Below are 20927 nucleotides of genomic sequence, written 5' to 3'. Positions count from 1 at the left end.
ATGAGGGATCCTTTCCCTGTTTCGTAGGGAAAGAATTCCCGGCGTTCCCGTCGCATCTCAAGAGGAGGCGCTCTCCACAGGGAAGGCGAGAGGAACTCCAGGGTCATACCACCATTCCAAGAGACCCCAGATGTGTCAGTCCATTCCGGAGGAACCTGTTTTCCCTGCACTGCCTTGACGTTCAAGCCGAGGATCGACTCCCACCAAGTGTGCACGTGGGACAGCCCTGTTGGAAAGCCTCGTGGGAAAGACTCGAGGGAAAACCATAGATCTTTTGATCCACGCGGCGGACTGCGTGACACTGCTCTGGAGGAAAGCGCAAGTGCATGCCCTTGTTCGAGACGAGGACTGATTCCCCTGGGGAGACTCCAGAAGTACCCCAAGATCCATGTCAGCACTGGAGCGGAATCCTCAGGTTCCGGCCCCGACTCCACACAAGGTCTTAGGCCCCGGCATCGACGGGAGAGGAATCCCGAGAGGCCCCCGAGGAACTCGCATGGGGACTGGCCTTTCCTGAGGCCACCAGAGCGGGTCCCCGAGGTCCCTGTCATAAGTTGAGAGCACCTGCCGCAACTCGAGAAAATCCAGGAGGTTTTGCCCTCCAGGCGAGATGAGGCCCATTTCAGCTGAGGCTTCTCGAGGCTAATCACATCTAACCACTGGAACTTCCAAAGGGTCCTTCACACCCTTGCTGCAACTCAAGAAGTTCCCCGACATACCCGTCTCCACTCTAGAGGAAGCACGTGGGGTCATGCACACATGCAGGGAAGCACCGTTTCCGCCTCCTAGCTGGAGATGAGGGATCCTTTCCCTGTTTCGTAGCGAAAGAATTCCCGGCGTTCCCGTCGCATCTCAAGAGGAGGCGCTATCCAAAGGAAAGGCGAGAGGAACTCCAGTGTCGTGCCAGCATTCCAAGAGACAACCAGATGTGTCAGTCCGTTACAGAGGAAACGGTTTTCCCTGCACTGCCTTGACGTTCAAGCCGAGGATCGACTCCCACCACGTGTGCACGTGGGACAGCCCTGTGGGAAAGCCTCGTGGGAAAGCCTCGTGGGAAAGACTCGAGGGAAAACCATAAATCCTTTGATCCACGCGGCGGACTGCGTGACAGTGCTGCTACCGCTCTGGACCAAGCGCAAGTGCATGCCCGCATTCGAGACGAGCACTGACTCCCCTGGGGAGACTCCAGAAGTACCCCAAGATCCATGTCAGCACTGGAGAGGAATCCTCAGGTTCCGGCCCCGACTCCACACAAGGTCTTAGGCCCCGGCATCGACGGGAGAGGAATCCCGAGAGGCCCCCGAGGAACTCGCATGGGGACTGGCCTTTCCTGAGGCCACAAAAGCGGGTCCCTGAGGTCCCCGTCGTAAGTCGAGAGCACCTGCCGCAACTCAAGAAAATCCAGGAGGTTTTGCCCTCCAGGCGAGATGAGGCCCATTTCCGCTGAGGCTTCTCGAGGCTAATCACATCTAACCACTGGAACTTCCCAAGGGTCCTTCACACCCTTGCTGCAACTCAAGAAGTTCCCCGACATACCCGTCTGCACTCGAGAGGAAGCACGTGGGGTTCCTCACACATCCAGGGGAGCCCCATTTCCGCCTCCTAGCCCGAGATGACGGATCCTTTCCCTGTTTTGTAGGGAAAGAATTCCCGGCGTTCCCGTCGCATCTCAAGAGGAGCCGCTCTCCACAGGAAAGGCGAGAGGAACTCCAGGGTCGTGCCACCATTCCAAGAGACCCCCAGATGTGTCAGTCCATTACAGAGGAAGCTGTTTTCCCTGCACTGCCTTGACGTTCAAGACGAGGATCGACTCCCACCACGTGTGCACGTGGGAAAGCCCTGTGGGAAAGCCTCGTGGGAAAGCCTCGTGGGAAAGACTCGAGGGAAAACCATAGATCCTTTGATCCACGCGGCGGACTGCGTGACACTGCTGCTACCGCTCTGGAGGAAAGCGCAAGTGCATGCCCGCATTCGAGACGAGGACTGACTCCCCTGGGGAGACTCCAGAAGTACCCCAAGATCCATGTCAGCACTGGAGAGGAATCCTCAGGTTCCGGCCGCGACCCAACACAAGGTCTTAGGCCCCGGCATCGACGGGAGAGGAATCCCGAGAGGCCCCCGAGGAACTCGCATGGGGACTGGCCTTTCCTGAGGCCACCAGAGCGGTTCCCCGAGGTCCCCGTCGTAAGTCGAGAGCACCTGCCGCAACTCGAGAAAATCCAGGAGGTTTTGCCCTCCAGGCGAGATGAGGCCCATATCCGCTGAGGCTTCTCGAGGCTAATCACATCTAACAACTGGAACTTCCAAAGGGTCCTTTTCACCCTTGCTGCAACTCAAGAAGTTCCCCGACATACCCGTCTCCACTCGAGAAGAAGAACGAGGGTCCCGCACACAACCAGGGGAGCCCCGTTTCCGCCTCCTAGCTCGAGATGAGGGATCCTTTCCCTGTTTCGTAGGGAAAGAATTCCCGGCGTTCCCGTCGCATCTCAAGAGGAGGCGCTCTCCACAGGAAAGGCGAGAGGAACTCCAGGGTCGTGCCACCATTCCAAGAGTCCCCCAGATGTGTCAGTCCATTCCAGAGGAACCTGTTTTCCCTGCACTGCCTTGACGTTCAAGCCGAGGATCGACTCCCACCACGTGTGAACGTGGGACAGCCCTGTGAGAAAGCCTCGTGGGAATGCCTCGTGGGAAAGACTCGAGGGAAAACCATAGATACTTTGATCCACGCGGCGGACTGCGTGACACTGCTGCTACCGCTCTGGAGGAAAGCGCAAGTGCATGCCCGCATTCGAGACGAGGACTGACTCCCCTGGGGAGACTCCAGAAGTAGCCCAAGATCCATGTCAGCACTGGAGAGGAATCCTCCGGTTCCGGCCCCGACTCCATACAAGGTTTTAGGCCACGGCATCGACGGGAGAGGAATCCCTAGATGCCCTCGAGGAACTCGCATGGGGACTGGCCTTTCCTGAGGCCACCAGAGCGGGTCCTCGAGGTCCCCGTCGTAAGTCGAGAGCACCTGCCGCAACTGGAGAAAATCCAGGAGGTTTTGCCCTCCAGGCGAGATGAGGCCCATTTCCGCTGAGGCTTCTCGAGGCTAATCACATCTAACCACTGGAACTTCCAAAGGGTCCTTCACACCCTTGCTGCAACTCAAGAAGTTCCCCGACATACCTGTCTCCTCTCGAGAGGAAGCACGAGGGTCGCGCACACTTCATGGGAGACCCGTTTCCGCCTCCTAGCTCGAGATGAGGGATCCTATCCCTGTTTCATAGGGAAAGAATTCCCGGCGTTCCCGTTCCATCTCAAGAGGAGGCGCTCTCCACAGGAAAGGCGAGAGGAACTCCAGGGTCGTGCCACCATTCCAAGAGTCCCCCAGATATGTAATTCCATTCCAGAGGAACCTGTTTTCCCTGCACTGCCTTGACGTTCAAGCCGAGGATCGACTCCCACCACGTGTGCACGTGGGACAACCCTGTGGGAAAGCCTCGTGGGAAAGACTCGAGGGAAAAACATAGATCCTTTGATCCACGCGGCGGACTGCGTGACACTGCTGCTACCGCTCTGGAGGAAAGCGCAAGTACATGCCCTCATTCGAGACCAGGACTGACTCCCCTGGGGAGACTCCAGAAGTACCCCAAGATCCATGTCAGCACTGGAGAGGAATCCTCAGGTTCCGGCCCCGACTCCACACAAGGTCTTTGGCACCGGCATCGACGGGAGAGGAATCCCGAGAGGCCCCCGAGGACCTCGCATGGGGACTGGCCTTTCCTGAGGCCACCAGAGCGGGTCCCTGAGGTCACCGTCGTAAGTCGATAGCACCTGCCGCAACTCGAAAAATCCAGGAGGTTTTGCCCTCCAGGCGAGATGAGGCCCATTTCCGCTGAGGCTTCTCGAGGCTAATCGCATCTAACCACTGGAACTTCCAAAGGGTCCTACACACCCTTTCTGCAACTCAAGAAGTTCCCCGACAAACCCGTCTCCACTCGAGAGGAAGCACGAGGGTCCCGCACACATCCAGGGGAGTCCCGTTTCCACCTCCTAGCTCGAGATGAGGGATCCTTTCCCTGTTTCGTAGGGAAAGAATTCCCGGCGTTCCCGTCGCATCTCAAGAGGAGGCGCTCTCCACAGGAAAGGCGAGAGGAACTCCAGGGTCGTGCCACCATTCCAAGAGTCCCCCAGATGTGTCAGTCCATTCCAGAGGGACCTGTTTACCCTGCACTGCCTTGATGTTCAAGCCGAGGATCGACTCCCTCCACGTGTGCACGTGGGACAGCCCTGTGGGAAAGCCTCATGGGAAAGCCTCATGGGAAAGACTCGATTGAAAACCATAGATCCTTTGATCCACGCGGCGGACTGCCTGACACTGCTGCTACCGCTCTGGAGGAAAGCGCAAGTGCATGCCCGCATTCGAGACGAGGACTGACTCCCCTGCAGAGACTCCAGAAGTACCCCAAGATCCATGTCAGCACTGGAGAGGAATCCTCAGGTTCCGGCCCCGACTCCACACAAGGTCTTAGGCCCCGACATCGACGGGAGAGGAATCCCGAGAGGCCCCCTAGGAACTCGCATGGGGACTGGCCTTTCCTGAGGCCACCAGAGCGGGTCCCTGAGGTCCCCGTAGTAAGTCGAGAGCACCTGCCGCAACTCGAGAAAATCCAGGAGGTTTTCCCTCCAGGCGAGATGAGGCCCATTTCCGCTGAGGCTTCTCGAGGCTAATCACATCTAACCACTGGAACTTCCAAAGGGTCCTTCACACCCTTGCTGCAACTCAAGAAGTTCCCCGACATACCCGTCTCCTCTCGAGAGGAAGCACGAGGGTCCCGCACACATCCAGGGGAGCCCCGTTTCCGCCTCCTAGCTCGAGATGAGGGATCCTTTCCCTGTTTCGTAGAGAAAGAATTCCCGGCGTTTCCGGCGCATCTCAAGAGGAGGCGCTCTCCACAGGAAAGACGAGAGGAACTCCAGGGTCGTGCCACCATTCCAAGAGTCCCCCAGATGTGTCAGTCCATTCCAGAGGAACCTGTTTTCCCTGCACTGCCTTGACGTTCAAGTCGAGGATCGACTCCCACCACGTGTGCACGTGGGACAGCCCTGTGGGAAAGCCTCGTGGGAAAGCCTCGTGGGAAAGACTCGAGGGAAAACCATAGATCCTTTGATCCACGCGGCGGACTGCGTGACACTGCTGCTACCACTCTGGAGGAAAGCGCAAGTGCATGCCCGCATTCGAGACGAGGACTGACTCCCCTGGGGAGACTCCAGAAGTACCCCAAGATCGATGTCAGCACTGGAGAGGAATCCTCATGTTCCGGCCCCGAATCCACACAAGGTCTTAGGCCCCGGCATCGACGGGAGAGGAATCCCGAGCGGCCCCCGAGGAACTCGCATGGGGACTAGCCTTTCCTGAGGCCTTCAGAGCGGGTCCCTGAGGTCCCCGTCGTAAGTCGAGAGCACCTGCCGCAATTCGAGAAAATTCAGGAGGTTTTGCCCTCCAGGCGAGATGAGGCCCATTTCCGCTGAGGCTTCTCGAGGCTAATCACATCTAACCACTGGAACTTCCAAAGGGTCCTTCACACCCTTGCTGCAACTCAAGCAGTTCCGCGACATACCCGTCTCCACTCGAGAGGAAGCACGAGGGTCCAGCACACATCCAGGGGAGCCCCGTTTCCGCCTCCTAGCACGAGATGAGGGATCCTTTCCCTGTTTCGTAGGGAAAGAATTCCCGGCGTTCCCGTCGCATCTCAAGAGGAGGCGCTCTCCACAGGAAAGGCGAGAGGAACTCCAGGGTCGTGCAACCATTCCAAGAGTCCCCCAGATGTGTCAGTCCATTCCAGAGGAACCTGTTTTCCCTGCACTGCCTTGACGTTCAAGCCGAGGATCGACTCCCACCACGTGTGCACGTGGGACAGCCCTGCGGGAAAGCCTCGTGGGAAAACCTCGTGGGAAAGACTCGAGGGAAAACCATAGATCCTTTGATCCACGCGGCGGACTGCGTGACACTGCTGCTACCGCTCTGGAGGAAAGCGCAAGTGCAGGCCCGCATTCGAGACGAGGACTGACTCCCCTGGGGAGACTCCAGAAGTACCCCAAGATCCATGTCAGCACTGGAGAGGAATCCTCAGGTTCCGGCCCCGACTCCACACAAGGTCTTAGGCCCCGGCATCGACGGGAGAGGAATCCCGAGAGGCCCCCGTGGAACTCGCATGGGGACTGGCCTATCCTGAGGCCACCAGAGCGGGTCCCTGAGGTCCCCGTCGTAAGTCGAGAGCACCTGCCGCAACTCGGGAAAATCCAGGAGGTTTTGCCCTCCAGGCGAGATGAGGCCCATTTCCGCTGAGGCTTCTCGAGGCTAATCACATCTAACCACTGGAACTTCCCAAGGGTCCTTCACACCCTTGCTGCAACTCAAGAAGTTCCGCGACATACCCGTCTCCACTCGAGAGGAAGCACGTGGGGTCCCGCACACATCCAGGGGTGCCCCGTTTCCGCCTCCTAGCTCGAGATGAGGGATCCTTTCCCTGTTTCGTAGGGAAAGAATTCCCGGCGTTCCCGTCGCATCTCAAGAGGAGGCGCTCTCCACAGGGAAGGCGAGAGGAACTCCAGGGTCATACCACCATTCCAAGAGACCCCAGATGTGTCAGTCCATTCCTGAGGAACCTGTTTTCCCTGCACTGCCTTGACGTTCAAGCCGAGGATCGACTCCCACCAAGTGTGCACGTGGGACAGCCCTGTGGGAAAGCCTCGTGGGAAAGACTCGAGGGAAAACCATAGATCTTTTGATCCACGCGGCGGACTGCGTGACACTGCTCTGGAGGAAAGCGCAAGTGCATGCCCGCGTTCGAGACGAGGACTGATTCCCCTGGGGAGACTCCAGAAGTACCCCAAGATCCATGTCAGCACTGGAGCGGAATCCTCAGGTTCTGGCCCCGACTCCACACAAGGTCTTAGGCCCCGGCATCGACGGGAGAGGAATCCCGAGAGGCCCCCGAGGAACTCGCATGGGGACTGGCCTTTCCTGAGGCCACCAGAGCGGGTCCCCGAGGTCCCTGTCATAAGTTGAGAGCACCTGCCGCAACTCGAGAAAATCCAGGAGGTTTTGCCCTCCAGGCGAGATGAGGCCCATTTCAGCTGAGGCTTCTCGAGGCTAATCACATCTAACCACTGGAACTTCCAAAGGGTCCTTCACACCCTTGCTGCAACTCAAGAAGTTCCCCGACATACCCGTCTCCACTCGAGAGGAAGCACGTGGGGTCATGCACACATGCAGGGAAGCACCGTTTCCGCCTCCTAGCTGGAGATGAGGGATCCTTTCCCTGTTTCGTAGCGAAAGAATTCCCGGCGTTCCCGTCGCATCTCAAGAGGAGGCGCTATCCAAAGGAAAGGCGAGAGGAACTCCAGTGTCGTGCCAGCATTCCAAGAGACAACCAGATGTGTCAGTCCGTTACAGAGGAAACGGTTTTCCCTGCACTGCCTTGACGTTCAAGCCGAGGATCGACTCCCACCACGTGTGCACGTGGGACAGCCCTGTGGGAAAGCCTCGTGGGAAAGCCTCGTGGGAAAGACTCGAGGGAAAACCATAAATCCTTTGATCCACGCGGCGGACTGCGTGACAGTGCTGCTACCGCTCTGGACCAAGCGCAAGTGCATGCCCGCATTCGAGACGAGCACTGACTCCTCTGGGGAGACTCCAGAAGTACCCCAAGATCCATGTCAGCACTGGAGAGGAATCCTCAGGTTCCGGCCCCGAATCCACACAAGGTCTTAGTCCCCGGCATCGACGGGAGAGGAATCCCGAGAGGCCCCCGTGGAACTCCCATGGGGACTGGCCTTTCCTGAGGCCACCAGAGCGGGTCCCTGAGGTCCTCGTCGTAAGTCGAGAGCACCTGCCGCAACTAGAGAAAATCCAGGAGGTTTTGCCCTCCAGGCGAGATGAGGACCATTTCCCCTGAGGCTTCTCGAGGCTAATCACGTCTAACCACTGGAACTTCCTAAGGGTCCTTCACACCCTTGCTGCAACTCAAGAAGTTCCCCGACATACCCGTCTCCACTCGAGAGGAAGCACGAGGGTCCCGCACACATCCAGGGGAGCCCCGTTTCCGCCTCCTAGCCCGAGATGAGGGATCCTTTCCCTGTTTCGTAGGGAAAGAATTCCCGGTGTTCCCGTCGAATCTCAAGAGGAGGCGCTCTCCACAGGAAAGGGGAGAGGAACTCCAGGGTCGTGCCACCATTCCAAGAGTCCCCCAGAAGTGTCAGTCCATTCCAGAGGAACCTGTTTTCCCTGCACTGCCTTGACGTTCAAGCCGACGATCGACTCCCACCACGTGTGCACGTGGGACAGCCCTGTGGGAAAGCCTCGTAGGAAAGCCTCGTGGGAAAGACTCGAGGGAAAACCATAGATCCTTTGATCCACGCGGCGGACTGCGTGACACTGCTGCTACCGCTCTGGAGGAAAGCGCAAGTGCATGCCCGCATTCGAGACGAGGACTGACTCCCCTGGGGAGACTCCAGAAGTACCCCAAGATCCATGTCAGCACTGGAGAGGAATCCTCAGGTTCCGGCCCCGACTCCACACAAGGTCTTAGGCCCCGGCATCGACGGGAGAGGAATCCCGAGAGGCCCCCGAGGAAGTCGCATGGGGACTGGCCTTTCCTGAGGCCACCAGAGCGGGTCCCTGAGGTCCCCGTCGTAAGTCGAGAGCACCTGCCGCAACTCGAGAAAATCCAGGAGGTTTTGCCCTCCAGGCGAGATGAGATCCATTTCCGCTGAGGCTTCTCGAGGCTAATCACATCTAACAATTATAACTTCCAAAGGGTCCTTCACACCCTTGCTGCAACTCAAGAAGTTCCCCGACATACCCGTCTCCACTCGAGAGGAAGCACGAGGGTCCCGCACACATCCAGGGGAGCCCCGTTTCCGCCTCCTAGCTCGAGATGAGGGATCCTTTCCTTGTTTCGTAGGGAAAGAATTCCCGGCGTTCCCGTCGCATCTCAAGAGGAGGCGCTCTCCACAGGAAAGGCGAGAGGAACTCCAGGGTCGTGCCACCATTCCAAGAGACCCCAGATGTGTCAGTCCATTCCAGAGGAACCTTTTTTCCATGTACTGCCTTGACGTTCAAGCCGAAGATAGACTCCCACCACGTGTGCACGTGGGACAGCCCTGTGGGAAAGCCTCGTAGGAAAGCCTCGTGGGAAAGACTCGAGGGAAAACCATAGATCCTTTGATCCACGCGGCGGACTGCGTGACACTGCTGCTACCGCTCTGGAGGAAAGCGCAAGTGCATGCCCGCATTCGAGACGAGGACTGACTCACCTGGGGAGACTCCAGAAGTACCCCAAGATCAATGTCAGCATTGGAGAGGAATCCTCAGGTTCCGGCCCCGACTCCACACAAGGTCTTAGGCCCCGGCATCTACGGGAGAGGAATCCCGAGAGGCCCCCGAGGAAGTCGCATGGGGACTGGCCTTTCCTGAGGCCACCAGAGCGGGTCCCTGAGGTCCCCGTCGTAAGTCGAGAGCACCTGCCGCAACTCGAGAAAATCCAGGAGGTTTTGCCCTCCAGGCGAGATGAGGTCCATTTCCGCTGAGGCTTCTCTAGGCTAATCACATCTAACAACTATAACTTCCAAAGAGTCCTTCACACCCTTGCTGCAACTCAAGAAGTTCCCCGACATACCCGTCTCCACTCGAGAGGAAGCACGAGGGTCCCGCACACATCCAGAGGAGCCCCGTTTCCGCCTCCTAGCTCGAGATGAGGGATCCTTTCCCTGTTTCGTAGGGAAAGAATTCCCAGCGTTCCCGTCGCATCTCAAGAGGAGGCGCTCTCCACAGGAAAGGCGAGAGGAACTTCAGGGTCGTGCCACCATTCCAAGAGTCCCCCAGATGTGTCAGTCCATTCCAGAGGAACCTGTTTTCCCTGCACTTCCTTGACGTTCAAGCCGACGATCGACTCCCACCACGTGTGCACGTGGGACAGCCCTGTGGGAAAGCCTCGTGGGAAAGCCTCGTGGGAAAGACTCGAGGGAAAACCATAGATCCTTTGATCCACGCGGCGGACTGCGTGACACTGCTGCTACCGCTCTGGAGGAAAGCGCAAGTGCATGCCCGCATTCGAGACGAGGACTGACTCCCCTGGGGAGACTCCAGAATTACCCCAAGATCCATGTCAGCACTGGAGAGGAATCCTCAGGTTCCGGCCCCGACTCCACACAAGGTCTTAGTCCCCGGCATCGACGGGAGAGGAATCCCGAGAGGCCCCCGAGGAACTCGCATAGGGACTGGCCGATCCTGAGGCCACCAGAGCGGGTCCCTGAGGTCCACGTCATAAGTCGAGAGCACCTGCCGCAACTCGAGAAAATCCACGAGGTGTTGCCCTCCAGGCGAAATGAGGCCCATTTCCGCTGAGGCTTCTCGAGGCTAATCACATCTAACCACTGGAACTTCCAAAGGGTCCTTCACACCCTTGCTGCATCTCAAGCAGTTCCGCGACATTCCCGTCTCCAGTCGAGAGGAAGCACGTGGGGTCCCGCACACATCCAGGGGAGCCCCGTTTCCGCCTCCTAGCTCGAGATGAGGGATCCTTTCCCTGTTTCGTAGGGAAAGAATTCACGGCGTTCCCGTCGCATCTCAAGAGGAGTCGCTCTCCACAGGTAAGGCGAGAGGAACTCCAGGGTCGTGGCACCATTCCAAGAGGCCCCCAGATATGTCAGTCCATTCCAGAGGAACCTGTTTTCCCTGCACTGCCTTGACGTTCAAGCCGAGGATCGACTCCCACCACGTGTGCACGTGGGACAGCCCTGTGGGAAAGCCTGGTGGGAAAGCCTCTTGGGAAAGACTCGAGGGAAAACCATAGATCCTTTGATCCACGCGGGGGACTGCGTAACACTCCTGCTACTGCTCTGGAGGAAAGCGCAAGTGCATGCCCGCATTCGAGATGAGGACTAACTCCCCTGGGGAGACTCCAGAAGTACCCCAAGATCCATGTCAGCACTGGAGAGGAATCCTCAGGTTCCGGCCCCGACTCCACACAAGGTCTTAGGCCCCGGCATCGACGGGAGAGGAATCCCGAGAGGCCCCCGAGTAACTCGCATGGGGACTGGCCTTTCCTGAGGCCACCAGAGCGGGTCCCCGAGGTCCCCGTGGTAAGTCGAGAGCACCTGCCGCAACTCGAGAAAATCCAGGAGGTTTTGCCCTCCAGGCGAGATGAGGCCCATTTCCGCTGAGGCTTCTCGAGGCTAATCACATCTAACCACTGGAACTTCCAAAGGGTCCTTCACACCCTTGCTGCAACTCAAGAAGTTCCCCGACATACCCGTCTGCACTCGAGAGGAAGCACGTGGGGTCCCGCACACATCCAGGGGAGCCCCATTTCCGCCTCCTAGCCCGAGATGAGGGATCCTTTCCCTGTTTGGTAGGGAAAGAATTCCCGACGTTCCCCTCGCATCTCAAGAGGAGGCGCTCTCCACAGGAAAGGCGAGAGGAACTCCAGGGTCGTGCCACCATTCCAAGAGACTCCCAGATGTGTCAGTCCATTACAGAGGAAGCTGTTTTCCCTGCACTGCCTTGACGTTCAAGAAGAGGATCGACTCCCACCACGTGTGCACGTGGGACAGCCCTGTGGGAAAGCCTCGTGGGAAAGCCTCGTGGGAAAGACTCGAGGGAAAACCATAGATCCTTTGATCCACGCGGCGGACTGCGTGACACTGCTGCTACCGCTCTGGAGGAAAGCGCAAGTGCATGCCCGCATTCGAGACGAGGACTGACTCCCCTGGGGAGACTCCAGAAGTACCCCAAGATCCATGTCAACACTGGAGAGGAATCCTCAGGTGCCGGGCCCGACTCCACACAATGTCTTAGTCCCCGGCATTGAAGGGAGAGGAATCCCGAGAGGCCCCCGAGGAACTCGCATGGGGACTGGCCTTTCCTGAGGCCACCAGAGCGAGTCCCTGAGGTCCCCGTCGTAAGTCGAGAGCACCTGCCCCAACTCGAGAAAATCCAGGAGGTTTTGCCCTCCAGGCGAGATGAGGCCCATTTCCGCTGAAGCTTCTCGAGGCTAATCACGTCTAACCACTGGAACTTCCTAAGGGTCCTTCACACCCTTGCTGCAACTCAAGAAGTTCCCCGACATATCCGTCTCCACTCGAGTGGAAGCTCGTGGGGTCCGGCACACATCCAGGGGAGCCCCGTTTCAGCCTCCAAGCTTGAGATGAGGGATTCTTTTCCTGTTTCGTAGGGAAAGAATTCCCGGCGTTCCCGTCGCATCTCAAGAGGAGGCGCTCTCCACAGGAAAGGCGAGAGGAACTCCAGGGTCGTGCCACCATTCCAAGAGTCCCCCAGATGTGTCAGTCCATTCCATAGGAACCTGTTTTCCCTGCACTGCCTTGACGATCAAGCCGAAGATCGAATCCCACCACGTGTGCACGTGGGACAGCCCTGTGGGATAGCCTCGTGGGAAAGCATCGTGGGAAAGACTCGAGGGAAAACCATAGATCCTTTGATCCACGCGGCGGACTCCGTGACACTGCTGCTACCGCTCTGGAGGAAAGCACAAGTGCATGCCCGCATTCGAGACGAGGACTGACTCCCCTGGGGAGACTCCAGAAGTACCCCAAGATCCATGTCAGCACTGGAGAGGAATCCTCAGGTTCCGGCCCCGACTCCACACAAGGTCTTAGGCCCCGGCATCGACGGGAGAGGAATCCCGAGAGGCCCCCGAGGAACTCGCATGGGGACTGGCCTTTCCTGAGGCCACCAGAGCGGGTCCCCGAGGTCCCCGTGGTAAGTCGAGAGCACCTGCCGCAACTCGAGAAAATCCAGGAGGTTTTGCCCTCCAGGCGAGATGAGGCCCATTTCCGCTGAGGCTTCTCGAGGCTAATCAAATCTAACCACTGGAACTTCCAAAGGGTCCTTCACACCCTTGCTGCAACTCAAGAAGTTCCCCGACATACCCGTCTGCACTCGAGAGGAAGCACGTGGGGTCCCGCACACATCCAGGGGAGCCCCATTTCCGCCTCCTAGCCCGAGATGAGGGATCCTTTCCCTGTTTCGTAGGGAAAGAATTCCCGGCGTTCCCGTCGCATCTCAAGAGGAGGCGCTCTCCACAGGAAAGGCGAGAGGAACTCCAGGGTCGTGCCACCATTCCAAGAGACCCCCAGATGTGTCAGTCCATTACAGAGGAAGCTGTTTTCCCTGCACTGCCTTGACGTTCAAGCCGAGGATCGACTCCCACCACGTGTGCACGTCGGACAGCCCTGTGGGAAAGCCTCGTGGGAAAGCCTCGTGGGAAAGACTCGAGGGAAAACCATAGATCCTTTGATCCACGCGGCGGACTGCGTGACACTGCTGCTACTGCTCTGGAGGAAAGCGCAAGTGCATGCCCGCACTCGAGACGAGGACTGACTCCCCTGGGGAGACTCCAGAAGTACCCCAAGATCCATGTCAGCACTGGAGAGGAATCCTCAGGTTCCGGCCCCGACTCCACACAAGGTCTTAGGCCCCGGCATTGACGGGAGAGGAATCCCGAGAGGCCCCCGAGGAACTCGCATGGGGACTGGCCTTTCCTGAGGCCACCAGAGCGGGTCCCTGAGGTCCCCGTCGTAAGTCGAGAGCACCTGCCGCAACTCGAGAAAATCCAGGAGGTTTTGCCCTCCAGGCGAGATGAGGCCCATTTCCGCTGAGGCTTCTCGAGGCTAATCACATCTAACCACTGGAACATCCAAAGGGTCCTTCTCACCCTTGCTGCAACTCAAGAAGTTCCCCGACATACCCGTCTCCACTCGAGAGGAAGCACGAGGGTCAAGCACACATCCAGGGGAGCCCCGTTTCCGCCTCCTAGCTCGAGATGAGGGATCCTTTCCCTGTTTCGTAGGGAAAGAATTCCCGGCGTTCCCGTCTTATCTCAAGAGGAGGCGATCTCCACAGGAAAGGCGAGAGGAACTCCAGGGTCGTGCCACCATTCCAAGGGTCCCCCAGATGTGTCAGTCCATTCCAGAGGAACCTGTTTTCCCTGCACTGCCTTGACGTTCAAGCCGAGGATCGACTCCCACCACGTGTGCACGTGGGACAGCCCTGTGGGAAAGCCTCGTGGGAAAGCCTCGTGGGAAAGACTCGAGGGAAAACCATAGATCCTTTGATCCACGCGGCGGACTGCGTGACACTGCTGCTACCGCTCTGGAGGAAAGCGCAAGTGCATGCCCGCATTCGAGACGAGGACTGACTCCCCTGGGGAGACTCCAGAAGTACCCCAAGATCCATGTCAGCACTGGAGAGGAATCCTCAGGTTCCGGCCCCGACTCCACACAAGGTCTTAGGCCCCGGCATCGACGGGAGAGGAATCCCGAGAGGGCCCCGAGGAACTCGCATGGGGACTGGCCTTTCCTGAGGCCACCAGAGCGGGTCCCTGAGGTCCCCGTCGTAAGTCGAGAGCACCTGCCGCAACTCGAGAAAATCCAGGAGGTTTTGCCATCCAGGCGAGATGAGGCCCATTTCCGCTGAGGCTTCTCGAGGCTAATCACATCTAACCACTGGAACTTCCAAAGGGTCCTTCTCACCCTTGCTGCAACTCAAGAAGTTCCCCGACATACCCATCTCCACTCGAGAGGAAACACGAGGGTCCCGCACACATCCATGGGAGCCCCGTTTCCGCCTCCTAGCTCGAGATAAGGGATCCTTGCCCTGTTTCGTAGGGAAAGAATTCCCGGCGTTCCCGTCGCATCTCAAGAGGAGGCGCTCTCCACAGGAAAGGCGAGAGGAACTCCAGGGTCGTGGCACCATTCCAAGAGACCCCCAGATGTGTCAGTCCATTCCAGAGGAACCTGTTTTCCCGGCACTGCCTTGACGTTCAAGCCGAGGATCGACTCCCACCACGTTTGCACGTGGGACAGCCCTGTGGGAAAGCCTCGTGGGAAAGCCTCGTGGAAAAGACTCGAGGGAAAACCATAGATCCTTTGATCCACGCGGCGGACTGCGTGACACTGCTGCTACTGCTCTGGAGGAAAGCGCAAGTTCATGCCCGCATTCGAGACGAGGACTGACTCCCCTGGGGAGACTCCAGAAGTACCCCAAGATCCATGTCAGCACTGGAGAGGAATCCTCAGGTTCCGGCCCCGACTCCACACAAGGTCTTAGGCCCCGGCATTGACGGGAGAGGAATCCCGAGAGGCCCCCGAGGATCTCGCATGGGGACTGGCCTTTCCTGAGGCCACCAGAGCGGGTCCCTGAGGTCCCCGTCGTAAGTCGAGAGCACCTGCCGCAACTCGAGAAAATCCAGGAGGTTTTGCCCTCCAGGCGAGATGAGGCCCATTTCCGCTGAGGCTTCTCGAGGCTAATCACGTCTAACCACTGGAACTTCCAAAGTGTCCTTCACACCCTTACTGCAACTCAAGAAGTTCCCCGACATACCCGTCTCCACTCGAGAGGAAGCACGTGGGGTCTCGCACACATCCAGGGGAGCCCCGTTTCCGCCTCCTAGCTCGAGATGAGGGATCCTTTCCCTGTTTCGTAGGGAAAGAATTCCCGGCGTTCCCGTCGCATCTCAAGAGGAGGCGCTCTCCACAGGAAAGGCGAGAGGAACTCCAGGGTCGTGCCACCATTCCAAGAGTCCCCCAGATGTGTCAGTCCATTCCAGAGGAACCTGTTTTCCCTGCACTGCCTTGACGTTCAAGCCGAGGATCGACTCCCACCACGTGTGCACGTGGGACAGCCCTGTGGGAAAGCCTCGTGGGAAAGCCTCGTGGGAAAGACTCGAGGGAAAACCATAGATTCTTTGATCCACGCGGCGGACTGCGTGACACTGCTGCTACCGCTCTGGAGGAAAGCGCAAGTGCATGCCCGCATTCGAGACGAGGACTGACTCCCCTGGGGAGACTCCAGAAGTACCCCAAGATCCATGTCAGCACTGGAGAGGAATCCTCAGGTTCCGGCCCCGACTCCACACAAGGTCTTAGGCCCCGGCATCGACGGGAGAGGAATCCCGAGAGGCCCCGAGGAACTCGCATGGGGACTGGCCTTTCCTGAGGACAGCAGAGCGGGTCCCTGACGTCCCCGTTGTAAGTCGAGAGCACCCGCCGCAACTCGAGAAAATCCAGGAGATTTTGCCCTCCAGGGGAGATGAGGCCCATTTCTGCTGAGGCTTCTCGAGGCTAATCACATCTAACCACTGGAACTTTCAAAGGGTCCTTCACACCCTTGCTGCAACTCAAGATGTTCCCCGACATACCCGTCTCCACTCGAGAGGAAGCACGAGGGTCCCGCACACATCCAGGGGAGCCCCGTTTCCGCCTCCTATCTCGAGATAAGGGATCCTTTCCCTGTTTTGTAGGGAAAGAATTCCCGGCGTTCCCGTCGCATCTCAAGAGGAGGCGCTCTCCACAGGAAAGGCGAGAGGAACTCCAGGGTCGTGCCACCATTCCACGAATCCCCCAGATGTGTCAGTCCATTACAGAGGAAGCTGTTTTCCCTGCACTGCCTTGACGTTCAAGCCGAGGATCGACTCCCACCACGTGTGCACGTGGGACAGCCCTGTGGGAAAGCCTCGTGGGAAAGCCTCGTGGGAAAGACTCGAGGGAAAACCATAGATCCTTTGATCCACGCGGCGGACTGCGTGACACTGCTGCTACCGCTCTGGAGGAAAGCGCAAGTGCATGCCCGCATTCGAGACGAGGACTGACTTCCCTGGGGAGACTCCAGAAGTACCCCAAGATCCATGTCAACACTGGAGAGGAATCCTCAGGTGCCGGGCCCGACTCCACACAATGTCTTAGTCCCCGGCATTGAAGGGAGAGGAATCCCGAGAGGCCCCCGAGGAACTCGCATGGGGACTGGCCTTTCCTGAGGCCACCAGAGCGAGTCCCTGAGGTCCCCGTTGTAAGTCGAGAGCACCTGCCCCAACTCGAGAAAATCCAGGAGGTTTTGCCCTCCAGGCGAGATGAGGCCCATTTCCGCTGAGGCTTCTCGAGGCTAATCACGTCTAACCACTGGAACTTCCTAAGGGTCCTTCACACCCTTGCTGCAACTCAAGAAGTTCCCCGACATATCCGTCTCCACTCGAGTGGAAGCTCGTGGGGTCCGGCACACATCCAGGGGAGCCCCGTTTCCGCCTCCAAGCTTGAGATGAGGGATTCTTTCCCTGTTTCGTAGGGAAAGAATTCCCGGCGTTCCCGTCGCATCTCAAGAGGAGGCGCTCTCCACAGGAAAGGCGAGAGGAACTCCAGGGTCGTGCCACCATTCCAAGAGTCCCCCAGATGTGTCAGTCCATTCCATAGGAACCTGTTTTCCCTGCACTGCCTTGACGATCAAGCCGAGGATCGACTCCCACCACGTGTGCACGTGGGACAGCCCTGTGGGATAGCCTCGGGGGAAAGCATCGTGGGAAAGACTCGAGGGAAAACCATAGATCCTTTGATCCACGCGGCGGACTGCGTGACACTGCTGCTACCGCTCTGGAGGAAAGCGCAAGTGCATGCCCGCATTCGAGACGAGGACTGACTCCCCGGGGGAGACTCCAGAAGTACCCGAAGATCCATGTCAGCACTGGAGAGGAATCCTCAGCTTCCGGCCCCGAATCCACACAAGGTCTTAGTCCCCGGCATCGACGGGAGAGGAATCCCGAGAGGCCCCCGAGGAACTCGCATGGGGACTGGCCTTTCCTGAGGCCACCAGAGCGGGTCCCTGAGGTCCCCGTCGTAAGTCGAGAGCACCTGCCGCAACTCGAGAAAATCCACGAGGTGTTGCCCTCCAGGCGAGATGAGGCCCATTTCCGCTGAGGCTTCTCGAGGCTAATCACATCTAACCACTGTTACTTCCAAAGGGTCCTTCACACCCTTGCTGCAACTCAAGCAGTTCCGCGACATACCCGTCTCCACTCGAGAGGAAGCACGTGGGGTCCCGCACACATCCAGAGGAGCCCCGTTTCCGCCTCCTAGCTCGAGATGAGGGATCCTTTCCCTCTTTCGTAGGGAAAGAATTTCCGGCATTCCCGTCGCATCTCAAGAGGAGGCGCTCTCCACAGGAAAGGCGAGAGGAACTCCAGGGTCGTGCCACCATTCCAAGAGTCCCCCAGATGGGTCAGTCCATTGCAGAGGAACCTGTTTTCCCTGCACTGCCTTGACGTTCAAGCCGAGGATCGACTCCCACCACGTGTGCACGTGGGACAGCCCTGTGGGAAAGCCTCGTGGGAAAGCCTCGTGGGAAAGACTCGAGGGAAAGCCATAGATCCTTTGATCCACGCGGTGGACTGCGTGACACTGCTGCCACCGCTCTGGAGGAAAGCGCAAGTGCATGCCCGCATTCGAGACGAGGACTGACTCCCCTGGGGAGACTCCAAAAGTACCCCAAGATCCATGTCAGCACTGGAGAGGAAACCTCAGGTTCCGGCCTCGACACCACACAAGGTCTTTGGCCCCGGCATCGACGGGAGAGGAATCCCGAGAGGCCCCCGAGGAACTCGCATGGGGACTGGCCTTCCTGAGGCCACCAGAGCGGGTCCCTGAGGTCCCCTTCGTAAGTCGAGAGCACCTGCCGCAACTCGAGAAATTCCAGGAGGTTTTGCCCTCCAGGCGAGATGAGGCCCATTTCCGCTGAGGCTTCTCGAGGCTAATCACATCTAACCACTGGAACTTTCAAAGGGTCCTTCACACCCTTGCTGCAACTCAAGCAGTTCCGAGACATACCCGTCTCCACTCGAGAGGAAGCACGTGGGGTGCCGCACACATCCAGGGGAGCCCCGTTTCCGCCTCCTTGTTCGAGATGAGGGATCCTATCCCTGTTTCGTAGGGAAAGAATTCCCGGCGTTCCCTTCGCATCTCAAGAGGAGGCGCTCTCCACAGGAAAGGCGAGAGCAAGTCCAGAGTCGTGCCACCATTACAAGAGTCCCCCAGATGTGTCAGTCCATTCCAGAGGAACCTGTTGTCCCTGAACTGCCTTGAAGTTCAAGCCGAGTATCGACTCCCACCACGTGTGCACGTGGGACAGCCCTGTGGGAAAGCCTCGTGGGACAGCCTCGTTGGAAAGACTCGAGGGAAAAACATAGATCCTTTGATCCACGCGGCGGACTGTGTGACACTGCTGCTACCGCTCTGCAGGAAAGCGCAAGTGCATGCCCGCATTCGAGACAAGGACTGACTCCCCTGGGGAGACTCCAGAAGTACCCCAAGATCCATGTCAGCACTGGAGAGGAATCCTCAGGTTCCGGCCCCGACTCCACACAAGGTCTTAGGCCCCGGCATCGACAGGAGAGGAATCCCAAGAGGCCCTCGAGGAACTCGCATGGGGACTGGCCTTTCCTGAGGCCACCAGAGCGGGTCCCTGAGGTCCCCGTCGTAAGTCGAGAGCACGTGCCGCAACTCGAGAAAATCCAGGAGGTTTTGCCCTCCAGGCGAGATGAGGCCCATTTCCGCTGAGGCTTCTCGAGGCTAATCACATCTAACCACTGGAACTTCCAAAGGATCCTTCACACCCTTGCTGCAACTCAAGAATTTCCCCGACACACCCGTCTCCATTTGAGAGGAAGCACATGGGGTCCCGCACACATCCAGGGGAGCCCCGTTTCCGCCTCCTAGCTCGAGATGAGGGATCCTTTCCCTGTTTCGTAGGGAAAGATTTCCCGGCGTTCCCGTCGCAACTCAAAAGGAGGCACTCTCCACAGGAAAGGCGAGAGGAACTCCAGGGTCGTGCCACCGTTCCAAGAGACCCCCAGATGTGTCAGTCCATTCCAGAGGAACCTGTTTTCCCTGCACTGACTTGACGTTCAAGCCGGGGATTGACTCCCACCACGTGTGCACGTGGGACAGCCCTGTGGGAAAGCCTCGTGGGAAAGCCTCGTGGGAAAGACTCGAGGGAAAACCATAGATCCTTTGATCCACGCGGCGGACTGCGTGACACTGCTGCTACCGCTCTGTAGGAAAGCGCAAGTGCATGCCCGCATTCGAGACGAGGACTGACTCCCCTGGGGAGATTCCAGAAGTACCCCAAGATCCATGTCAGCACTGGAGAGGAATCCTCAGGTTCCGGCCCCGACTCCACACAAGGTCTCAGGCCCCGGCATCGACGGGAGAGGAATCCTGAGAGGCCCCCGAGGAACTCGCATGGGGACTGGCCTTTCCTGAAGCCACCAGAGCGGGTCCCTGAGGTCCCCGTAGTAAGTCGAGAGCACCTGCCGCAACTCGAGAAAATCCAGGAGGTTTTGCCCTCCAGGCGAGATGAGGCCCATTTCCGCTGAGGCTTCTCGAGGCTAATCACATCTAACCACTGGAACTTCCAAAGGGTCCTTCACACCCTTGCTGCAACTCAAGAAGTTCCCCGACATACCCGTCTCCACTTGAGAGGAAGTACATGGGGTCCCGCACACATCCAGGGGAGCCCCGTTTCCGCCTCCTAGCTCGAGATGAGGGATCCTTTCCCTGTTTCGTAGGGAAAGATTTCCCGGCGTTTCCGTCGCATCTCAAAAGGAGGCACTCTCCACAGGAAATGGGAGAGGAACTCCAGGGTCGTGCCACCATTCCAAGAGACACCCAGATGTGTCAGTCCATTCCAGAGGCACCTGTTTTCCCTGCACTGCCTTTACGTTCAAGCCGAGGATCGACTCCAACCACGTGTGCACGTGGTACAGCCCTGTGGGAAAGCCTCGTGGGAAAGCCTCGTGGGAAAGACTCGAGGGAAAACCATAGGTCCTTTGATCCACGCGGCGGACTGCGTGACACTGCTGCTACCACTCCGGAGGAAAGCGCAAGTGCATGCCCGCATTCGAGAGGAGGACGGACTCCCCTGGGGAGACTCCAGAAGTACCCCAAGATCCATGTCAGCACAGGAGAGGAATCCTCAGGTTCCGGCCCCGACTCCACACAAGGTCTTAGGCCCCGGCATCGACGGGAGAGGAATCCCGAGAGGCCCCCGAGGAACTCGCATGGGGACTGGCCTTTCCTGAGGCCACCAGAGCGGG

Source organism: Ovis canadensis, chromosome 25 (genome assembly GCF_042477335.2).
Source record: "Ovis canadensis isolate MfBH-ARS-UI-01 breed Bighorn chromosome 25, ARS-UI_OviCan_v2, whole genome shotgun sequence".
NCBI classification, from domain to species: domain Eukaryota; kingdom Metazoa; phylum Chordata; class Mammalia; order Artiodactyla; family Bovidae; genus Ovis; species Ovis canadensis.
Note: the sequence above shows the minus strand (reverse complement) of the source record.